Genomic DNA, 6000 nt, shown 5'->3' with positions numbered 1-6000 from the left:
GCTATGTAGCAGGGCTGATGTGATTAGCGCTATTTATCATGTCTACATACAGAGCTTGAGACCAGTACTTGATGCGCCTGTTGTAGATCAGCAAATATCACCCAGAAAGGCTGGAGGGCAACAATAAGAATATCGAGGGAAAATGCTGTTCCACATGCTTCTGTTAATTGTTCTGTTAGGTAATCAGTGACCATATGTTGAAGGGTATTTGTGTGTGTTTTTTATGATTCATCAAAAAATTTTCCAGCTAGCGTGCTAGTAGCTGAAAGGCTGCATTGTATAGATTCTCCATACCATAATGATGAAAATATCACAGTTACATTATCACTTTTGCTTTATGTTATTAAAAAGAATATAGGAACTAACCGGTGTAAAATAACAGCTTGATTTAACCATGACAGTGAAACTAAATGTTTAGCAAAATCTAGGACATATGAGCTTTGCTGCAGATTCACAGTGGATTTATTGTATTTTGAATCCATTCGGGCTCGAACCCACTTGGTGTGGTCGTATCTATAGGTACCCAAACTTCCAGCTTTATACTATGTTTCCACACTTTTTTGAACCTTAAGCATTTTTTTTTTTAATACATTTTTTTCCCAGAACTTTTTTATTCATTTGCTTTGCTATTATGCAATTTGGAAAGCAGCTGTTTTGTTTAAATGAAAACAGCCAAAAGGCACTACAATAGAGATGAGCGAACCTGGAGCATGCTCGAGTCCATCCGAACACGAACTTTCAGCAGTTGATTAGCGGTGGCTGCTGAAGTTGGATAAAGCCCTAAGGCTAGGTGGAAATCATGGATATAGTCATTGGCTGTATCCATGTTTTCCAGACAACCTTAGAGCTTTATCCAAGTCCAGCAGCCCCCACTAATCAAATACCGAACGTTCGGGTTCGGATGGACTCGAACCCGAACCCGGTTCGCTCATCTCTACACTACATTTTAAAATTACAGACTACAAGTTTTACTGAATGGGTATTATAGCTGCCGGGCCCTTAAACAGATCATGCTTACCTGCCCGTGTTCCCACCTGCTTTTCTGGCAGTCAGTGACTGCCAGCTCAGCCAATCAGTGCGCTGTCTTGTGGCAGCCAACGATTGGATAAGCGGCCATCAAAGAACCAGAGAAATAGGCAGGCAAGAGTGATCTGTTTAAGTCCTGGCAGCTGTTCCTAGATTATCGCAGTGGAATAAAAATCTTCTGCAAGAGAGCAGAGCCATAGGCCATAACACTACTAAGTATCAGAGAGGATTTCGTTATGAAAATTGTAGTGGGATATCTGCTGTTAACATCGGTGGTATGAATCTACTGTGACAAGGCACAAGGTATATACAAATGTGAACAGCACTCCATTGTGTGATGTCTGCAAGAGATAAAATAATAAAGGAGAGTAGATGGAAGACTCTCACCTGATGTACTTGTGTGAATGCAAGGCACAACACTCAGTAGTAGCTTGTATATGAACCGCAGCCACTGCCAGACACCATACAGGTTACTAAAAGTAAAAAATACTGGGTGCAGCTGAGAGTGTGCTGGAAGGCTGCAGCCTCAGGAGAAGCCATATATCTGACCAAGTCTTTGTCTATCTTGGACCTGCGCCCGTTTTTACCCAGGGTTGGAGTGGAGGAATTTTTTTACTTTAAGCCACAAGGTATAGTGGTTGATGACCAATAGGTGTCACCGTGGTTGAAGGCCGCGGTGAAGTAGGACGGATAGAATTAGTCAGTAACCATATTTTTCATGTTTAGCCTAACTGCTTTCAAGTTGGGTGGAATGACTACTCCCATGTATCCATCCCAGGTTTTCCCTGGCATCTAATAGCCAGGAAGATAGGTAAGCTGGGTGTGGTGTGTAACTGCAAGCCTGGAGTTTTCTTAGAGGTTCTGCTGTGTTGGTTCCAGGCAGAGAAGCTGGAGAAACCTGCTATAGCCTTAAAAGACTGTTCTGGTGAGAGAAACCTGTTTTCATGTAACCCTTTGGGCCTGAAGTAAAGTCATCTTTATGTTATTTGTACCCTGTTAAGGAAAAGCAGTTTTTTTTTACTAATTAGACTTGGTGAAATAAAGCGCTCCTGAAAGAGTCACAGATTGTTTTTAAAGACTTTGCATTCCTGGGTTAAATCCGTGGCAGGGGTACAATCAGGATCTCCTCGCATGGAGGAGCTTATAAAACGATGCCGGCTAATTTCCGGCAGCAGCAAACCAGCATTCAGCAGCAGAAAGCCCACATAGAGGCCAAGCAGGCCCAACAGCAGACCAATCAACCCCTGGCTCGTCAGCTTGCCGCACTGGCCGAGACATCCCAAGGAAAAGAGGAAGGTGCTCCTCCAGAGGAAGAGGTCATTGCCAGAACCCAGAAGTCAGGAATGCACTACAAATAGAGATGAGCGAACCTCGAGCATGCTCGAGTCGATCCGAACCTGAACTTTCGGCATTTGATTAGCGGTGGCTGCTGAAGTTGGATAAAGCCCTAAGGCTAGGTGGAAATCATGGATATAGTCATTGGCTGTATCCATGTTTTCCAGACAACCTTAGAGCTTTATCCAAGTTCAGCAGCCCCAGCTAATCAAATACCGAACGTTCAGGTTCGGATCGACTCGCTCATCTCTAACTACAAATGATGACACCTGAGGATGATGTTGAGGCCCTTTTGACCATATTTGAAAGAGAGGAAAAAATAACACCAGAGCAATAGGCGGAAGTCCTGGTGCCTGTCCTCAGAACCACTGTTCTTGATTCGCCTACCCTGTCTAAAGTGCCATACCTCACCCCAGCAAGGGTCCCCAGGTCTACTGTCTACTGTGGGGTTGCAGTGTGTGGTCTTTTGGACTCAGGGAGTTTGGTGACCCTGTTAAGAGCCCTACTCCCACATGTGCTTGTCCCTGCAACAGTGGGGGTAGCGATACAGTATATCTATGGGGATACTAAAGACTACTCAGTTTCCCACGTCCCTGTGACGGAGCTGACCCCCTACACTATGCGTAAGGTAAGTTTAGCAGAGGCAGATTTTGTCAAAAATCTATAGATAAGTCTTCCTGTGTTCCATGTGACTTTAGTTATGTCTGGAATATTAAATCTGCTGCATGTCCTCATATTCACATATGTACAATGGAAAGATTTTTGAACAGTTTTAAAACCTCATTCACATGTACAGTACTTTGCACTGTCGCAGATTTGTGGCCAAAATACCAAATCCGCAACAAATACCACGTCTGAGCGTGAACTGGATAATTTATATAACGTAAACACAAGCTATTGATCCATGCAAGCAATATGTCAATGTTTGTAGTTTTATGGACTGGTGTATTTTCCCCTCTTATAATGTACAGGGGGTAAGCACTAAACACATAAATAAGCAAAGGTGTCCGTTTTACATTTTCAACAATAGTAACCATGGTTACCCAGTTACTGACCTATTTCCCATTATATCTCAAAGTAAACAATGCGGTTTCAAATTTTCATACATACATTTTTTAGTATGTGCAATCTACCTTATAGAGTTACTATCCACAGTGCAATGTTTGTCCCTTCAGGCATATGCATCATTATTTCAATGGCTCTCCAAGTCAATAATATCTTAAAAAAAGGAGATCCACAGCTGAGAACATCATTAGGTAACTGGATACGCTTTTTACTTTCTACCATTCTGTCTGTGGATTTTCAATACATGAAAGGAATCCAATACAACTTGGAATTGCACAGTAACATGTCAGCAGGAATATGTGCAGTCATGTCTGACTGAGCAAAATGACATCTGATGTTAACTCCGACTAATTGATCTTTTTTTTTTTTTTCCTTGAATATTGCACCCGGATGACAAATTTCCTAAATTATCTGTCCTCTGCCAATATGATCCACCATCTAAGTATAAGCTAAGTATAGATCTGCTCTATGGATCTTATGTACTTAGTTTAGTTTTAACAAAACTGTTTCTGATTAAACAGAAAGTCATTTAAACCATTCAGGGTCTATGCACTTTTTATTAGAACATGTAGCACCACACTAGCTTTTCCTTAAATAAACATATATATCTTTCTAATTAGATATATAATATACTTAGGTTTTTATTTTCATATTAAACTATTATTTCAGCATTGCTCTTCATTAGACATGTCTTCTTAAAAAATTCTATTAACAGCACAATCATCTGAATGCAACTTGTAGACACTGTTGCCCACAGCCGCCACTAGGGGGGCTTACTGCATATGGATTTGTAGAAATTCCATTGAGCTCACTGGAAATTGTATAAGCCTGTATCCAGTAATCCCCCACTATTAGTGGCTGTAGGTGACCTAAAATTGAATTCAATAGGTATAAAATAAAGCAAGAGATTTATTTACTGTGTGAGGGAAAGGGGAAGTGTAACCAAAATAATGTATATGATAAAGGAATATATATATATATATATATATATATATATATATATATATATATATATGTTTTTTATTTTAAAAAAAATATATAAATATATATGTATAAATTTTTAAAATTTATAATATATATATATATATAAATGTTATTTTTTTTATAATGGAATACTACTACTATTCTAATAATAATAATGATGATAATTATTATTATTATTAATATTATTATATTCATCAGCACAAAATTTTACCATTTGAATCCATAGGCTTGTACTGAAGAAAATACAGTGATAGTTGCTCCTGCATTCATTGAGATTAGTTACCAGGTTGTAGGTGGAGAATGCGGCCTCCCAATAGATACAGTCATATAGAGATTCTATAACCGCTCTTGTATGCAGTTATTGAGGTGTAGTATTCAACAGATTTGCAGCCTGATAATTTACAGAAAAGGACTGTATTAAGGTACAAGTAAGAGGGGAAAGTATTTGTTACTCATACAGTGGTAGGTTTTTACAGAGCGAAGATACAAAGCCTCCAAGCTGTCTGTTGACAGCCTTCTTTGTATGCACATACCACAGGAGTCAGACATGTACACCATGCGCCAGTAAAAGTCTGCATACCAGCTTCCTTTCAAAAACAACTGTACAGAGCGAGGAAAGTGTTTTCCAATTTACTGGCTCTGTCTTGGTTGACAAGTTACTGCTGTGAGATGTAACAAAGCTCCTTTGGCAGAAAATGAATGGAAATAAGAGGAGACACAAGGACAGTGTTTCATATTTTTTCAAACAAGCAACTTCTTTACGTGTTTGTATTAGGGAATATACAGGAAAACTGCGTTACGTATAATCCTAAACTATGAAGATGAATGCTGTTTTCATTGTTTGACAAGGATGTTGTACTATTGACCAGTACTTAATAGGTTTTGTAGTGTTTGTTAGTAAATAGGGAACATTTATGTGACGCTTCTACTTAAAAGCACTAATTAAATTCCTCTGCTTCTCAACTGAAAGCATGTGCCAGGTTTACACTATAGCGGAGATTACTCAATACAGTCATAGGAAAAACATGTCCTCTTGTACAAGAATTACCATTTATTTGGTCATGTTAGAGATGTACCATATTTTACAACATGGCTTCTGAACCTTTTTCTACTGGGGCCTTAACATATGTGGTTAAAGTCTATGCTAATTTTAACTATTAAAATAAAAAAGGGTGGAGGGGGGCTAGAATTAGTCAGTTATGTTGCTAAACCAGACATTGCTGGTTAAATCTCCACTTATGTAAAAATTTTAAAATTTTCCTCCACAGCTTCCCTTCGACTACGCGGGGGGCCCCACATGCGATAGATCGATTTAATTTTACAGTATTAAAAGTACACTGTACCCTACTGATGGCAGCTGGAGGGGAGAGGATCTTTGTAATATGCAAAGCTTGACTTGACCATATAATTGGCTGATCACTGGTATATTGCAATGCTGAACTGCATACTGTACTGCAGTGTAGCATGATACTGTAATGCCGACCAGGCACTGTTTTAGACACTGTGTATGGGCAACTAAACGCATTTCGCTCCAGTCCAACCATTTAATCTCCTCATAACTGATCTGGTGAATGAAATAACACAGATCGC

This window comes from Dendropsophus ebraccatus, chromosome 2 (genome assembly GCF_027789765.1).
Source record: "Dendropsophus ebraccatus isolate aDenEbr1 chromosome 2, aDenEbr1.pat, whole genome shotgun sequence".
NCBI classification, from domain to species: Eukaryota; Metazoa; Chordata; class Amphibia; order Anura; family Hylidae; genus Dendropsophus; species Dendropsophus ebraccatus.
This window is presented reverse-complemented; position numbering follows the sequence as displayed.